Source organism: Bubalus bubalis, chromosome 3 (assembly GCF_019923935.1).
Source record: "Bubalus bubalis isolate 160015118507 breed Murrah chromosome 3, NDDB_SH_1, whole genome shotgun sequence".
NCBI lineage: Eukaryota > Metazoa > Chordata > Mammalia > Artiodactyla > Bovidae > Bubalus > Bubalus bubalis.
Window position 1 is genome coordinate 150,238,896 of NC_059159.1, and position 18,232 is coordinate 150,257,127.

The 18,232-nt window shown below is 52.6% G+C and overlaps 1 protein-coding gene across 7 annotated transcripts in view; it reads left to right on the plus strand.

Moving 5' to 3' along the window:
* The window catches only part of SEMA4D (semaphorin 4D), a 143,319-nt gene that overhangs the window by 60,587 nt on the left and 64,500 nt on the right, over window positions 1-18,232 (plus strand). Inside the window, exon 1 of one of the 7 annotated variants that reach the window (XM_044940326.2) lies at window positions 4,593-4,673. The exons of 5 other annotated variants lie outside the window; for them this stretch is intronic. The gene's annotated coding sequence lies outside the window, so the exon portion shown is untranslated. Of the gene's footprint in view, window positions 1-4,592; window positions 4,674-8,651; window positions 8,727-18,232 lie in introns of those variants that run through there. One more of the 7 variants, XM_025282111.3, reaches the window with a different exon arrangement.

The window sequence follows — 18,232 nt, forward strand, 5'->3', positions numbered from 1 at the left end:
GTAGGTCCCTCAAGCAGCCATAGAAAACCCATGTAGGTCCCTTAAGACGTGGTTTTGTGCTCAGAGTGTTGCAGAGAAGCAGCCAGTTCTGACTCCATGTTGGAACTGTTTGTTTGTCTCGATATTCGTTGCTTTGTTATTGCAGTCATACATAAAGGCTTGCCTCAGAGGCCCCTGCCCCTCTCCCTGACCATAAACTAAAATGCTTTTGTAGCTCACAGATAATCTGACCATGCCCACCTGTGAATAGCTACACCAAAAAGAAGAGATTAACACACCCCTTCCAAAGGCTGGCCAGTCCCTTGGAGATGCTTTGAGAGACTGACGACCCTTTCACTTTACTTCCCGCTGCTTCTCCCTCTCTAGTCTGCCTTCTGACTTCACTTCCTTATTGCTTCTTTCTCTCTGACTCTACTGAAGAACCTGGTAATCCAGACCCAGACAAGATGGTTACTCTGAGACACTAGTCTGCCATCTTCTCAGCCAGCTGGCTTTCTGAATAAAGTTGTTTTCCTTACTTCAGCACCTCGTCTCTCAGATTCACTGGCCTGTCGTGCGGTCAGCAAACGAGCTTGGACTCGGTAACAAGAGGAGTTTCACAATCACTTACAGAGACAAGATAAATGAAACCATTACCAAGCAGCAAAGAAAGTGTAAAATTTAGTGTGAAACTGCATCATGTAGGCCAGTGATACTCAAACTTTAGGTAAGAATCACCTGGTGGGCCTAAGCAGATATAGCTTATGCAAACTCAGAGGGCTGTGGAGGGCTGAGAATGTGCCCACAGGACAGGATTCTGCTGGTACTTCTGCTGGCCCGGCATGGAACTTTGTGTCACCTTCTAGACCACGGGTGCTGCAGGGGTTTAGAGGAGCTCAGAAGGGAGTGGCAGTCGCTGGCTTGCAAAGGATATGTGCGTGCATGCCAAGTCACTGTAGTCGTGTCTGACTCTTTGTGACCCCATGGACTGTAGCCTGCCAGGCTTCTCTGTCCATGGGATTTCCCAGGCAAGAATACTGGATTGCCATGCCCTCCTCCAGGGTTGGCATGAGGGTTGCCGTGCCCTCCTCCAGGGGATCTTCCCAATCCAGGGATGGAACCCACGTGTCTTATGTCTCCTGCATTGGCAGGTGGGTTCTTTACCACTGAGCTACCAGGGAAGCCCTTTGCAGAGGATAGTAGGGTTTAACAACAGGAGGAAAGAGATGATGTGTCTGGGGATTGGTAGGGTGGGAGTAGGAAGTGTGTAGGTGCTCTGCCGGACCTGAGCTGCACGGAGAGGGCAGGAGCAGTCATCTCCTGTCCAGCATCCCTTCCTTCCCAGGGACCTGACCAGGCATGTGCTGTGCATGCGGCACTCATGCGTTCAGGGCCAAGTGAGCAGCCACGAGCCCTGAGTTCGCAATACAGAGAGGACAGAGGACAGTGTGAAGGAGGAGTGGCTTCTCCATGCCTCGTTGCTCGCTGGGTGGCTGCTGGTTTCAGGAGCCCCACAGCCTGGCTCTGGGCTAGCCACTCCCCCCACCCCCCACCCACAAGCTCCTGGTCCCGGCCTTGCCTCTGGTTGGATTATGTCCTGTCACAGGTCTCCTGTGTGCCCTTGCCCTCAACACAGTTGAACTTCTGCATGGCCAACTGACCTTTTAATTCAGCGAACTGTCCCTCTTGGACTTTAGATCTGAGCCCCTTCTGCTGTGGCCCAGGACTTGGAGCACATCTGTTCCAGCTTATGTATTTCCACTGGGTTCAGCATCTTAGCCCCACAGTGGGGCCATGGGTTTTGAGAAGCATCTGTGCAGCTCTAGTTTAGCTTTGTGTAAGCAAGGCCAATGGATTCATTTCCTTTATGGATGTTTTTAGCTTGTTCTATGACATTTCCTGAAAGTTAGGGGCTCTGAGTATTTCGCCAGCTCCCCCTCCCTATTCTGCCTATTCTTACCGCATTGGGTCTGCAGTATGCTGTACTCCTGGACTTTGTGAACTTGGATTTTGGTAGAAGTGCCCTCTCTGGTTTGGAATTTGACTATCCTCTTAGCTGTTTGTATGAGAGAGGTGGGTTTAATGCAGGAACAAGCCTTTGGAAATGGTTATGATTTCCACCAGAGGTACTATTGACATTGTCCCTTTTCACATAAAAATTGCCTTAGAAACTTTTTCTAGACCTTGTTAGTTGCTCAGTTGTGTCCGACTCTCTGCAACCTCAGAGACTGTGTAGTCTGCCAGGTTCTTCTGTCAGGGGGATTTTCCAGGCAAAATTACTGGAGTGGGTCGCCCTTCCCTTTTCCAGAGGATCTGCCTTACCCAAGAATCGGACCCGGGGTCTCCTGCATTGTAGGCAGATCCTTTACTGTCTGAACCACCCAGAACCTTACCCTGAGGGAAATATTTCCCAAAAAATTACGAGAACTGTGACCTCCACCTTTTAGCCAACAGTGTCTGTGTATAATACAATTGTCAGCTCTGACCCTGGTCTCCAGGGTTCTTAATCATCTCTTACTTTATTTCAGAACATACAGATGCACACCCCCACACACTACACATACCACCCACACAGACGTGTGTTCCAGCTGACCGTGGGTCTCTGTCACCTGGAGTGTGTGGCCAGGAGTTCTTGGTGGGGAGAGTGACCCTCAGTCCACAAGGTGGCCAGAAGCTTCCTGCTGACATCCTCACTTCTTGAAGTCTCCAGGAGCTTGACTGTCACCAGGACCATGGGCCCTGACCCTGCCTGGAACTCAGCTTCCCCAGCTGGTAGTGGGGATGGGGTAGCGTGGAGTGGGAACCAGTGGACTGGGACAGGCCTGGCCGGCTGTGCAGGCTATCAGAGCCCACTTTTCAGAAGTGCCATTATGTCTCCTGGCCAAGGTCTGGCCCATCTTGGAGCTCAGACAGTTAGAGACGGCTCCCACAGTGATCATACACGGCAGTGCTATGTGAGTTCTCCACCTGCAGATGTCTATTCCAGTGGAGTGAGCCTAGAGGAAGGGCCGAGTCAGTGGGGGCAGAGGTTCTAGAAGGTCAGGGGGCTCCTGGTGCTCCCATGCTGTCTCGGGTGCTCCCAGATGCCCCCCTCCCACCCTCACCTCTCTCCTCGTGCAGGGGCGCTGTTCTACCGCTCCTGTCACTTTCCTGTCCTGGAGAGAAGAGCCGTGGAATGATTGACGGCTGAGTATCCCTGGATGCTGGTGTTTTCTCGTTAGTTGCAGCTCTGTACACCTTTGAGTGACTGCCTTGTTGGCTCATGGCACCCCTGGGTGCAGTTGCAGTGCTGGGTGGTGATGGTGTCACTGGCTGGGCCACCTTGGAGGGGCGGCACGTTGTGGGTGTCTGAGGCATATTCACTGAATATCCCTGCTGCGGAATATAATTGCACCGTATGTATGGGTATCTCACACTTGCTTCATCAGTAGATTTTTCGGGTGCTTCCCTCCTTTGGCTTGTGAATAATGCTGCCCTGAATGTGAGTATGCAAAACCTGTTTGAGACGTCACTTTCAGTACATTTGGGTGTATAATTGGAAGTAGAATTAAGAGATCATGGGCAATTCTGTATTTAATTTTTTGAGGACCCTCCATCCTGTTTCCTATAGCATCTGTGCCATTTCACATTCCCACCAACAGGGCACTAGGGCTCCAGATTCTCCACTTTCTCACCAATGCCTGTTTTCTGTTTGTTTTTATTGTAACCATCCTAAGGAGTATGTCTTTGCTTTAATTAAAGCCTCAATTTGGAAACTCACCTAATTTTCAAATGGTTATTAAGTATCATTCTGCAACACCAAATCCAACTCTATTTTTCAGGCCCTACACATCCCCAGAGGGCATCTCAGGGAGAGCCTTACCCAGAGGAGGGAGAACCAGAGGCCAATTCTGCCTCTTTTACTTTATTTCCTCACCACCACCCCCCTGCACCTGTCCTTGTGTTCTATAAAAGAACCTGGCATCCAAACCCCATAAGATGGTTATCTTGAGACATTAGTCTGCCTTCTTGGTCTGCCAACCTTCCGAATAAAGACATATTCCTTGTCTCAATACCTCTCGGATTCACTTGTCTGTTGTGTGGTGAGCATGACAAGCTTGGACTCGGTTGACATTTGGACCTGGCCATGGGCTGGCTGGGGACTGTGCTCCAGGACATGGTTGAAAAGGACACTCTGCTGACAGTTCTGGGACCTTTCAGGTTGAGAAAATCAGGCTGACCTGTGTTCTGGAGCTTCACTCTTGGCAGGACCGCTCATTGCCCATGTGCTGCCTTCAGCAGCCCCGATGTGAGGCAGGAGAGTGGCACCCATGGGGGCTCTGCCCACCTTGGCCTCCACTCTCACCCGGTTCCATGGTCTCTGCTGCATGTGTGCATGTGTGTGTTTGGTCCTTTTGAATCTGTGTCTGTGGCCTCATGTTGCTCTTGGAGTCCCCTGTGAGTGGGCAGACAGCTTTGGCGGGAGCTCTGTGGAGGGTGTTTGCAAGCTCTTGCCTGGGAGGCTGCTCAGACCCCTTGGGTGGGTGGGGGGGGGCAGGCTCTGCAAGCTGCTGGAGATCCGGTAGAGATGGGACAGCACCCCGTTTCCTGAGGTCCTTCTCTCATCTGAGCAGGATTCAAGCTCCTCATCCTCACCCTAGCACCAGAGTTCCCGTGGGAATGAACTGTCCTTGGGAGACTAACAAACTGGAGAGGTAAGGTCTGAGCTGTGAGCAGAGGCCACCTGCTGCTCCTTGTGGCTGCTGGAGAATTCTCAGGGGAGGAAACAGCATGGGAGCCCTGAGGGGGCCGCCCTGCTGTGCAGGGGCCTGGCCAGGGCTCCTAGGTGAAGGGGGCAGAGCTGGCCGGGGATGTGGGAAACTGAACCTTGGAGCAGGCAGGACCTGAAGAGAGGAAGCTGGTAGCCATGGTCTCAGGGGTGACTTGGCGTGGTGTGTGTGTGTGCTCGTCTTCACACTTCTGGGCTTACCTGTCCTGGGGTGCACTGCTCCTCTTTCTCTTGGTTTCACATTCTTGTTACTGGAGAGGACACTGGAGGGTGTTCACTTACGTATTTTAGTGTTCCAGGGCTCTCACTAAGGTGGTGTGACTTCATCTTCTCAGGTCTCGGCTCCCAAGTGCCCCCAGGGTCTCTGCCTGGCTCTCCAGGTGTGAGAAGCACTACCCAGAGCAGCATGGGGAGCTGCCTGGTTGGCACTGACCACACTCAGCTGGCCCTGCTCTCTGATTCTGTCTTGTTTGCACAGAGTCCATGGGCATTTGCATCTGGGTCCTTGGTTGACCGTTGATCAGGTTTTTCTTCCCCCTGGACCACAGTGTTACGGGAACAGGGCTGTGGGTTGGGTCTGCCTCACACGTGGGGGTAGAGGAACGGAGAACTGAGACACTGTGGCAGCTGCGCGTGGCCCATTCCTGGCTGTCGGGGACGGCTCTGTGCCAGCCCTTCTCCCATTATGGACTCTAATGGCTCTTCATCTCTTCAGGGGCTCTTACTGCAACTGCTGAAGACCTTGGTGATCCAATGGCAGCCACATCCAAGATTAGTGAGGGCTGTTTGATTTATGTTCTCCGAGAGCATTCTCGCTGAGAGCTGCAGCTGACTCATCCCAGTGACTGAATGTTTTCGAGTTAAATCAGTGATTACTGAGCCACTGCACGTGTCCAAGGCACCTGGCAGCTGTGGGCACTGCTTCCACTGTCCCTGGGTGGGCCTCACTCCCGTGCATGGGCAGGGCCAGAGGCTGCCTGTCCTTGCTTGGATTTCACAGGCTGGCTCTGGGCAACCCTGACTGCCCTCCTCCTCCCTTCCATGGATCCTCTCACTCTTTATGTTGGAATATGAACGTTTGGCTGCTGAAGGAGGCAACTGCTCACATCAGTAACACCTATCCCCAGATGTCCTTGGGTAAGCAGGTGCAACCCGGCAGGGTGACATCTTTTAGGACGGTGTGAGAGTCACAGGCCAAGACCAGAGCAGCTCAGAGGTGTGTAGAAGTGGTGGATTTCCTCAGACTTTAAGGACAAAGCTCTTTCCCTCTCTGATCAGTTTCTTTGGGAAAAATTGTTGTAGAAAGAGCAAAATATGAAACTTGGCAAGAGTTGTTTTTCTTGCAGCTGTTGCCCCTGGCAGGATTAGGCAGCTTCACTGCGATGATGATCTCGTTAAAGGCTTAGTGAATGGCTCCAGGCATTCCGTGGAAGATTTTAATGTCATCTCTAATGTGAGTGGGTATCATCTATCATGCTGAGTGGTGTTACAATAATCCACGTACTTTTAGGCTAGCTGCATCTGACAGCGCAGACTCTGAGGGGCTGAGGGGTTAAGTGGCTGGCCTAGGGTCACACAGCTGGTAAGGGGACCAGAGCTCAAACCCGGGCAGCTGGGCCCAGCACCCAGACTGATTTATGTCTCTCCTGGTGGGTACATGGATGGGGCCGACTTGATGGGGCAGCACAGGTGGGGCAGGGGGTGGTGGATGCGGTGTGACACCCAGAGATGGAGACACGAGTAACCAGGGTCGGACTGGGGACTTGAAAGTGCAGATTCTAGTCTGGCTGAGGATGGGAAGTGCTGGAAAGCCACCCCAAGAATGGGAGGACTGCACTCCTGGGGGCTCGGGGCCACCTTCTCCTTTGCTGTGGAGTGGCCTGGGGGCAAAAAGACTGAAAGAATCTGGCGAAACTGTTGTTGTTTGGAAATGACATGATTGTTTTGTAAGAAAAGGACTGAAAAATTCATTTCCTAATGTAAAAAAAATTAGAAGATGCAGAATAGTCCAAAGAAGATAATTAAAGATGCCCCTGAAATGAGCACCGACCATGCCTGGCCCCCCTCCTCTGCCTACAACAGGTGGTCACAGTCAACGTGCTAGGGGCCCACAATCAGGTGCTTGGCCCCAGCGAGCTCACCTGTGGAGACAGATAATGCTGCCCTGTTGGGATCAGGGAGTGAACTCCAGCCTGTGCTTGGAGCCGCAATGCTCACACCCTTCTGGGTGTGCTCCTCCCTGGCAATTTCTTTACGTGAATAAGCTTACATTTAAGTGCTGTTTTATCATCTCTCTTTTGCATTTAATGATATATTGTGTTTATCTGTACTTGTCAACAAGCATTAACTTGATGGTTTGTGCTGCCTGCAGAGCGTGCTGTAATATTTATTTAGCCAGTTTCTGATGAGCGTACATTTAGATTCTGAATTTTTACTTTCGTTAAAGTGATGTGGAGATAAACACTCCTGGGCTGGCATCCTTTTGAACTTGTAGGATTGCTGAATCCAAGGAAACCCGTGTGGCAGAGCTTGTCAGACTCCTCCAGAAAGCCAGGCCAAGCTCTGCCCTCACCAGTGAATGATAACTGTTGTGGATCCCCTGGCCTGGGATGATAATGATCCATGGGCCATGCTGCTGGCCAGGTGCCAGCTCTTGCCAGAGTTGGGATGGGGGGTGTGAAGGAGGCTTTGCAGCCTGGCAATAGGAACCACCAGGGAAGCAGTAAATTGTTTCCCACTAGAGACTGAGGGGGCTTGTATCCACTGACAGTGGGTTCCCTGCAGGAGTGTGGGGTGGAAGGGGAGGCGGGGTTACCCAGTGTGGCTCTTCTTGGCTTTTTTAGATAGAAGAGAGATGCCCCAGGGACCTGGCAGGGTAGAGGGCTGGGAAGAAGGGGGTGGGCTGGACAAACTGGAGCAGGCGCTTCAAGTTTCCAGCCTGCAAGTTGGGAGAGCCTTGTTACGTGTGTCCTGGCCTCTGAGTAATCCCCAGCCCTGTGGCTGAAATGTTTCTAGAAACTTCCATCACCTGTGGATGCTTTAGATGTGGCTGCCACTCAAGCCTGGAACCTGTCCTCGGCAGCCAGGCCAGACCATTTCCCCATGCAGAGCTACCCACTGGGTGCTCCCCTCTGAGCATGGGATGAAGCAGCAACTTTCCCAGGCTTTTGTAATTACAAAGTTTTTAATGAGGTTGTATCATCAGTTGAGTCTTCAGAATGTCCTGTCTGAGACAGCTTGACATTGAACAGAAACCATATTCTTTTGAGCATAAAACTAGCGTCACTCTTCATTCACTCTGCCGACTGCAATTTGTGTAAATTATTTCATTTCACTCTTACACCTTTCTCTTAAGCTAGCAAGAGAAAATGGGTAGTGTGCACTCCTGCTTGGCCTAGTTAGCAGAGAGCATTTATTTGGAAAGGGCTTGCTTCCTTGACTTCCCTGGGAAAAGGTGTCACTCGGAGGCAAGGACAAGTGGATGGCCTGGAGATACAGATGCAGGCGTCCTCAGCCAACACCATCTTTTCCAAAGTGTCTGCTGAACACCAGACTTGGAACGAGTTGAGATTTTGATAAGAAACTGGATTTAAATGAGCCCAGTTAGGCCCAGAGCTGTTTGCTAATGCCCTGTGGTCCATCTGGGTCAGGTGCTCCAACTTGGAGTGGGGAAATTTCAGCCCTGAGGAGTGGCGAGGGGACATGGGGAGCAGGCCTAGGGTCAGACAGTGGGATTCGACACTTGACCCCACCGATCGACACTTATGTGGCTCCTTGGTGTTCTTATCTGCGAATATCTAATGATGATTGTGGAATCCCTGTGAGATGTTGGTACATTCCTGGGGTCATAAGTGGCCTGACTCACTCCCTCATTGGCCCCACCCCTAGAAGGTTCAAGCAGTGATGATGGGGAAGTCAGTGCTCCGCTGTGCGTCTGCTTGGCTTCTCACAAGTGACGCGAGTGAGGCTGAGACTAGAGGTAACCAGAGGGGTGGGGGGTGGCTGCTGGTGGGGTGGGGGAGCTGCCTGCAGGCCTGCATCAGGTGGTCTGGTCCATGGGAGCTGGGGCCACCCCGGCTGTCGGTACCCTGGGAGGCACTGCTTACTGGGCCTGAGATGGATGACTTCTACCCCCAGGTCCCTCCCTATTAATTTCCAGACCCAGAGCTTTGAGGGCCTAGAAGGGACCCTGAGGCTAAGAAGGATGCTGAGGGACTGATAGAAGGTAGGCAGGGCAGGGCCAAGCCAGCCCTAAGGGAAGCCTCATTGGCTGCCGACAGGGTCAAGGATCAGGACAAGAATTCTGTTTTTCTGGGCCCCCACAGGAAGCCGTGGTTGGAGGTTTTCTGCTGTTCCAGGAGCACTTCCTCCCTGGGGGCGCCCATCGCCCCACACCTGGAGGCAGGGCTGGCGTGAGTGCTGTCAGGGTCCCAGCGCAGGGGGAGCACGGTCCTGGTGGAGGGGAGCCATCCCGGACTGAGAGCGGCCAGTGCCTCAGTTCCCTCCTGTCTGGAATGAAGGGACAGAGTCTCGGAAACTCGGAGGATTCACTGGGTTGACATTTGCACAGCTCCGAGAGCCCTGCCTGGCGTCTGGCCCAGGAGTCCCACCCTCTCCTCTGCTGCCCAGTGCCCACCTGGGCAGCTGCAGGTGTGGCTAACCCCTGTAACTGTGCCCAGACATGGCCCTCAGAAGCTGCTCACAAGCTAGCCTGAGCCCCTTGCTGTGTCCGGCATGCAGAGACTCAGGTGTCCCCAGCAGGGACCTGATGGTGGCACTGTGTGGAGCCCAAAGGGAAGCTGTGGCAGTGGGGGTGGCAGCGTCCTGAGCCTGTGACGGCTGGCATCATAAGGAAGTGCCTCTGTGGGAAGTGGCGCCCACACTGCCCAGGGGCATGTGTCTAGACCATGTCCTCCTGTGTGGTCATAGGGAAAGCAGAAGTGCCTGGGTGAGGCTGGCCCACAGCCAGCCTTGCAGATGAGGGAAGAACCCGTTCCCAGGACTAGAGATCATGCCAATTCTGTCTGAGGTCAGCCCACTAGACACTCTCCCACTCCAGGGGGCAGCAGCCCACCCTGAGGGACCCAGTGGATCCGCCTGTCAGATCCTCCATGGTGAACATTTGCCCCCTTAGAATTCCTGCTCCATGTCCCACAGTGTGAGAAGAGCAGGAGACAGGTGGACCTCCTTGGGGGCAAAGGTCATCAGGGATCCCCCCTGGACAAGAAAGGCCAGACCCTGCATCTCTCGTGCTCACAGGGAGCCCAGCACCTTGCCCAGGCCTTGGGTTGGTCTTAGCAGGGGGCACCAGAGGAGGATGTTCTGTGGCGGATGGCACGGCCAGCTGGCCATATGCCAGGGCCAGATCTGCAGGAAGCGAGGCCTCCACGCTGTATCACCTTCCACAGAATGGGGGTGTTTGATGTGTGCTCACAGCCCTGCTTTCTATCAGCTGAGTAAGTCGGATGGTCAGAAAAGAGATTAGTGAAGCACGATTATTCACATTTACTCAGCCCTTAAAACCACATGCATCTTACCCAAGGATTATGAAATGTGAGAAAACTGAACCCTTTCCTCCGGCCGGCACTGTTCCAGACCCATATTTGGGGGCCCCTTCCTTCCGTCCCTGCATCCTGTCTCTGCATCCTGTGTCTCTGGATGAGGACGCTCAGCCTGTGTGAGGTAGCGAGTGTGGGCAGTGCCCAGAGGCCATTCCCTGACCAGGGGCCTGGCGTAACCGCAGCCCATGCTGAGGAAGGTGCCCTGCCCCTGAGTCCAGTCATTCTGGGCCAAGATGCCGCCCTCCCCAGGGACGGGTGGGAGGCCCCTAGAGGGGGCGGAACTGGTGGCCTACTTTATGTGGTTTAAGAATGTTCTAGAATATCTCTGGGGCTTCTCAGGTGGCTCAGTGGTAAAGAATCCACCAGCCAATGCAGGAGACAAGCAAATTTGATCCCTGAATCAGGAAGATCCTCTGGAGGAGGAAATGGCCACCCACTTCAGTATTCTTGCCTGGAAAATCCCGTGGACAGAGGAGCCGGATGGGGTCCATGGGGTCGCAAGAGTCGGACACGACTGAGCGACTAAACAACAACAACAAAATGTCTTTTAGATTTTTCAGTTAATTTTGGTTCACATGGATTGGGAGGATAGACCTCCTGGCTAGAGACCCCTCTCTGGGCCTCTGTTCCTGCTTCATTCCTAACCTGCCCCCTAGCTGTGGTCTCAGAGCGGAGGTGCCTCCTGGGGGCCGCAGGACAGAGTGAGGCCGATTAACCCCTCAGCTGGAGTTTTCCACCTGGAAGGTGACAGCGTGATGGTGATGCACCGGCTGCCACTCTTCCGTGTCTCACAAGTTCTGAATCATCTGGAACATGACTCAGCTCAGAAAGGGATGCCCTGCCCACTGTGGAATTCCATCTGCTGGAAAAACAGGGCCTTTGTGGGCCCCGGGGGCCGCTAGGCTGGGCTCTGGGCAGGTTGAAGGTTAATAGAGTTGGGGTCCGGCCAGCAGTGGCTTGTGATGGTCTCTTCCCTGTGTGGTGGCTGCAGGGTGAAATCCTCACTGTGACTTGGACTCAACCTCACCCTGGGAATTCTAGCGGAGGAGACTCCCAGGCACCTTCCTGCTGTCCAGAGGGACACAGGCCTTTTCTAATCCGGCCATCTAGCTGGGTTCCATACCCTTCTGACCTTCCTGGTAGTTTCCAAAGCACCTCAGGGTCAGACAGACAGAGGCCCCTTGGTCCACCATTGCCTGGCTGTAGCTGGTGTGGTTTGAACGTGGTTCAAAGGCAGCGGAGTCTCAAAATAGCAAGCTTTGCCACAAGGTGCTCAGCTGAGTCCAGGGCCGAGTTGACGTTCCTGGAAGTCTCCTTGAAGGGGTGTGGAAGCCGGTGAATCAGACTCGGAGGTCTGTGTAGGTGGTGTGTGCACAAATTCCTGAGGGGGAATTGGACCTGAGATGATGGGGTGATGACTGTTCCTTTGTGTCCTGCCAGGGTGAGGTGACCTGGGCCTTCACAGAGCTTTTGCAGAAGCATGTGGGATCCCTGACAGGTTTGCCAAGCCGGGAGGGACGGCCATGTCCAGGGAGGGGGCAGGGCTGAAAGGACAGGGCTTCGTGTTGGCTCCAGCCCTTGCCCGTTCAAGCTGGATGACGGCCTGTGGTCAAGCTGGCCTCACTTCGTACCTCTGCTATATATTTTTAAGGAATCACTAGATATGAAGGAAAGAGAGTGGCATTTTGTGGGTTTGGATTTAAAAAAGAAATCCCCGTTTGGGCCTGGGCTTGGTGAGGCTCCCAAGCCAGTCCCTCCTGCCTTGGCAGAGACCTTCTTGTCCTTCTGCAGCTGGGTTGGGTCTGGGGGCCCTGTGCAGGACAAGAGGAGTCCAGTCTCCTGATGCAGCCACAGGTGGTTCCTTCCCTGTGGACACTTGGAGGGGGCCGTGACCACCTAGGGGTGTAGGGTGTTGCCTTGGGCAGCCCTGCATGCAGTCCTCCATCTACCCCAGATTCCAGATGGTTCTTTCTGGGAAGGTTCTGTGACATCTTCACTGAATGGTGACGTGAAGGAACCACTGTTTCTGAAGTGCTCGCTGTGGGGCTGGGACGGCCCCTCGTCTCTGCCCCGAGGTCCTGGAGAAGGAGGGGTGGGAGCTGCTGGCTCCAGGGCAGAAGGGGCATCAGCTCCAGCTGGAGACACAGAGCTGCCCCAGAGCGGTTTCTGCCCTGCTCTGACACACCCGCCCCACCCCCAGTGCGGCGGACCCTCCCAGAGCCCAGGAGGTGCTGACGAGGCCTCTGGGTGCTGCGAGATCCTGGAGGGAGGGAGTCCCAGCTCTGATTGTGGCTCCAGACCAGTTATTGCATTTTTTGAGTCTGTTTCTCCTCCACAGCAGCAACATAAAACCTGTCTCCCCAGGGTTCGCTGGGGACTGGAGGTCCCAGAGACAGCAGGAGGCCACGAGACTGGTGGTGTCCTGTGTCCAATGCCAAGTCGCTTGCCCCACAGGCCCCTTCAGGTGGCCAGTGTTTATGATCAGGCATGTGCATACTCCAGGGAGTTGCCCACGGGGGATGCGGTTCTCTGACTCACTCACAGTGGTAAGGCCCTGGGTTATTCACAGTGCACTCAGAACAAAGCGCAGTAGAAATCTCCATTGTGAGCAATGCTGGCGGAATCTGTCAGGAGTGCCTGACCACCATCTCACCTTCGCCTTTTGGTAGGATATTCATTATTCCTATTGCTTATAATTCTTCACAAGGCCCAGTAATTGAATCTCAGCTAAATCCAGCCATCCATCTCTGAGGGCAGTTTTCAGGCTGCCCTGGCCCATGAGCCAAATTGTAGTGACAGCCGGGATTTGGGGGGATGAGTGTGACAGAGATGCTTCTGTGGGGTGCAGCTGGGATGTGTGGAGCAGAAAGGCAGGATCACCCCGGGGAAGGCAGGCAGTGTGCTGGCATTTCTGCTGGTTCTCAGCCCCTGAAATCACACAGGGAGCTCCAGCCAGGATATCTGGGGCGAGTCTGGGCTGTGTGCTAAGCCCTGTAGGAGAGTGGGAGGGGTGCGGCCTGAAGGGGGCCCTGGGGGGTGCCATGGCACATCTTGTAAACAGAGGGTAGAGGTCACTCTGGGGCAGCCAAGTCTAGTTCTGAAAGAAAGTGTGGAGCCCTTTCCAAGGTCACTGGACAAAATCTCTAAAACTGACCAAACCCCATAGCAGCTGTTGCTCTGAGCCTCCCAGTTCCCTGACCCCTTATTAGGTAAAATACCGATGCCGTTGCCCGCCCTGGAGCATCCTAACCAATTGTCTAATGCCACCATTCCAGTAGGAATTTTCTCTGGAAAATTCCAGAGAATTTTGGGGTGGAGAGTGAGGCTATAAAAATTGGCTACTAGCCTTAAAAAGGGGTCGGCTCTCCCTTGAGCCAGCCTGATGTTCTAACAGCTCTAATGAACTCTACTCTCTTCTCATTCTGCCTTATGTCTGGAAATTCTTTCCAGCCCATGCACGGACCTCGGCAGAAAGGGCTTGATGGAGTTTGGAGTCAGAGGATGCACCCAGAGTCTAGAACTTTTCAGGTTCATGGACCAGGGGTTGGTAGTAAAAGCTGATGTCATGATGATGTGTTTTAGAAAGAGAATCTTTCATTCTAGGCCAGCCAGATCACAGAGTAGACCACCATGGGGATTGGTGTTGGCTTGAGAAACCTGCTTCCCCCCGACACTTGTTTCTGCTACAGGGTGACTGTGTGTGGCTGTGAGGTTCTGGTGGATCTTTGCCAGCACTGGGACGTGTCCCCACTGCATCACAACAGTGCAGTGTCCTTTCGTTTCTGTGTTAACATTGATTCAGTGAGTAGGCACGTATATACTACAGTATGCTCCTGTGGTGAGCACGTGTGTCTCCAATTCCTCATTCATGCAGCTTCCTCTGCAGAGTAGCTGGAGGGGGTGGGGGTGGTTAAAGGAGTAGGTGAGGAGGTGGGGGGACTGAGGGAGTAGTGGGGGTGGGGGAGTGAGGCAGGGGGCGGGGTGCTGAGGGAGTAGAGTAGGGGTGGAGAGGCTGAGGGAATAATAGGGAGGTGGAGGGGCTGGGGGAGTAGCTGAGGAGGTGGAGGGGCTGGGGGAGTAGCTGAGGGGAGTGGAGAGGCTGAGGGAGCAGCTGAGGAGGCGGGTGTGACTTGTTCTAGGTCACACAGCTGAGAGTGGCAGCACCTAGACCTGAACCTGGGCAAGCTGGCCTCAGAGTCTACACTCTGGCCCCCACACTTTGCTGCCTTCCCCATTAGGGGGAGAATAAACATGAGCTGAATTAAGGCATTTAGTTGCCTTGAAAGAAGTACAAAAAATGCTGTAGATGTTGATTGTGTTTAATAGCATAGAAAATACGCCTTTTCAAAAATAGCTTAACTTAATAGAAAACTGACCTGGAAAAGGAAATGGCAATCCACTCCAGCACTCTTGCCTGGAAAATCCCATGGAAGGAGGAGCCTGATAGGCTACAGTCCATGGGGTCGCAAAGAGTCTGACAAGACTGAGCGACTTCACTCAATAGAAAACTGAGAAGTGAGTCAGATGAACGTAAGTCATGCAAGTTATGTGCAGTATTTCCCAGTAGAAGGAAACAAACGTGGTGAATAAGTTCTGAGCCTGTTTCCTGCCCCACCCCCACCCACCCCCTCCCCCGTGTGTGTTAAGGGCAGAGCCTTAGGACCTTTTCCCGGTGTTCTCTGTGTGGCCCCTGACCTCTGCAGATAGACTCTGCATTCTAGAAAGAAAGCCTTCTTGACAAAACAATCAGTCTTTAAAAGTGAATTTTAAGTGAGAAATTGACAAACGATCTGAATATCCAGCATTATCATATTTAACGATGCAACGGTGCTGGGGAGCCCTGCCACACGTAAGATGGGACACAGTTCCTGCTGGGCTGCTCTCTCCTCCCCTCCCCCCTTCTCTCCTCCCTCCTCCTCCCTCTCCTCCTCCCACCTGGCAGCCTGACTGCCCACAGGTCCCTTGTTCTTCACTGAATTCCAGGTCTCTGTTCCTCTTGCTGCCTGACTGCCAGCCTGGCCCTCCCACTTCCCAGGGTACTTCAGCTGAGGCTGGATCTGGGGCACTCACCTGCATGGAAATGCTTTCCTCTGAGTTTTCTTAGGATAAACAGTGCCAACAAAATGTCCAAAACGCTGGAGAGGCTAGAGATGATGTTAGGTCTGCTACTGTTCTTGAAAACTTCCATTTTGATGAAGTGCATTTAGTAAATTTCAAAAAGGGAATCATGTTTTTAATAGTTACAATAACTTGTGTTTTTTGAAATTGCCATAGATGTTTTCTCCAACTTTTTATTTTCCAATATCTCACATTTAATACATTTTACTTTTAGTATCAGATTTAAAATATTTTAATTAGGAAAGCATGTGGTAAGAATTCAAATAGTACCGAAGAATGCTGCTACTGCTGCTAAGTCGCTTCAGTCGTGTCCAACTCTGTGCCACCCCATAGACAGGCAGCCCACCAGGCTCCCCAGTCCCTGGGATTCTCCAGGCAAGAACACTGGAGTGGGTTGCCATTTCCTTCTCCAATGCATGAAAGTGAAAAGTGAAAGTGAAGTCGCTCAGTCTGTCCGACTCCCAGCGACTCCATGGACTGCAGCCTTCCAGGCTCCTCCGTCCATGGGATTTTACAGGCAAGAGTACTGGAGTGGGGTGCCATTGCCTTCTCCGAGTACTGAAGAATACACATCATCAAAAATGAAATACAGCCAGAACTTCCCCGGTGGTCCAGTGGCTAAGACTCTGCACTCCCAATGCAGGAGGCCTGGGTTCAACCCCTGGTCAGGGAACTAGATCCCACATGCTACAGCTAAGACTGGGATGCTGCTGCTAAGTCGCTTCAGTCGTGTCCGACTCTGTGCGACCCCATAGACGGCAGTCCACCAGGCTCCTCCGTCCCTGGGATTCTCCAGGCAAAACATAGCCAAACAAATAAATAAAATATATTTTTTTAAATGAAATACACCCCTGCTTCAGACCAGAGTCTCTTTCTAGTCTCTCACTGCCAGCTGATCTTGATTAAATGCTGATCTAATCAAATAGTTTTGAGTAAATTATGTACATATGCACTTGGTCACGTACCCTGTGTCTGCACAAATAACATATAACACTGTTGGGAACCTTAATTTTTCCTGAACTAAGCATCTTGAACATCGTTTCATCCCTGTGACCACTTTATTTTTGAACAGCTGCACGTCCTGTAGGTGTGCCACAGCTCATACACAAATCAGCTTACACACCTGTAGTATATGTGCATTTGCACGTTTATACATGCAAACACATGCATATATGCACACATGCACATAAACCGATGGACCATGGACTCCTGGGTATTTCCAGAGTTTTCCTGTCAGCAGTCTCATACTTGGGCATCTTGTGCACGTGGGGGTGTGCCCAGCTGAATTCCAGGCAGAAAACTGCTGGGTCAGAGGGCCTGGACCGGGAATCTTGGCAGGTGTCACCTGTGGCCCGAGTGCATGTGAATGTTGCCCCTAGAGACGGCGTGTGAGCGGAGTGCCGGGGCACCTCCAGGGTGGGCCTCTGGGCAGAAGTCAGGAAGTTCAGCAGATGAGGCTCGAGGCTCCTCCCCATCCCCAACCAACAGAAGCTGGGCTCCTGCTCCCTGGAGAGTGTGGCCGTGGCCCCAGGCATACCCAGGCACTGAGCTCTGAATTTCCCGTGACAGGAGGAGGCGGTCAGAGCCCTGATTGAGGGGGAGTGGGGAATGTGCTTACACATGCTGGGGGCCAAACCCTAATATTTATTGGGTTGTCCCAAAAGTTCATTCAGATTTTTGCATAAAATGTTACAGAAAAACCCAAATAAACTTTTTGGCCTACCCAATATATCTCACAAGGTAGGTGATTAACAAGTTAGGTATAATTGGCTCTGCCTCACAGGTAGGGAGAGTCCTAGTCGATAGTGCCTCAGTGTTTCCTAGCAACCAGACACTGTTTTAAGCTCTTCATATAGGTTAGTCATGAATCTTCACAACAACCAAATGAGATAGGTACTATTATTAGGCCTACTTTCTGGATGAGGACATAGAAGCACAGAAAAGTCCAGTAACTTCCCCAAGGACATACAGCTGGAAAATGGAGACGCCAGACCTCGATCGAGGCTGTTTTCACCATAGAGTCCTGTGCCTGGGATGTGCTTGTGTCTTCTCCATGCGCTAAAGAGAACACTGGGTTACTGCTGAGGCAAGGGGCCTTCAGAAGGTGAGGTCACGTTGGCAGAGTGTAGGCAAGATGCATGCAAGACAAAGACCCCCTTCACCGGGGCTCTGTGCTACTGTTATGAACAGTCCTGAGACAGCTGCCTTCAGGGCATGGACATTGGGGCTCCCACACCCTCCTACAGGGTTGGAGGTGTGGTGGGGGTGGGGGGTGAAGGTCAAGTTTGTCCTGCCAGTGTGAGAGGGAAACACTTCTCTCCTGGTTTATTTCATTCCTTTCTTCTGCAAATGGACTGTGCATTATGTGCATTATAAGCACATATGCAGAGTCAGGGGGACTTCCCTGGTGGCTCAGCGGTAAAGAATACACCTGCAGTGCAGGAGACACAGAAGACACAGGGTCGATCCCTGGGTTGGGAAGTGGATGGCAACCCACTCCAGTATTCTTGCCTGGAGAATCCCATGGACAGAGGACTCTGGCCAACTACTCCATGGAGTCGCACAGAGTCAGACACTGAAGTGACTGAGCAGGCACACACGTGCATAGTCAGAGGGGATGCATAATTAGAATGATAATGGTTAGAGAAAGAGACTCACAGACTTAGAAAATGAACTTACGGTTGCCAGGGGGAAGAGACAGGGAGTTTGGGAAGGTCATATACACATTGCTGTATTTAAAATGGACAACCAACAAGGACCTACTGGATAGCGCATGGAACTCTGCTCAGGATTATGTGTCAGCCTG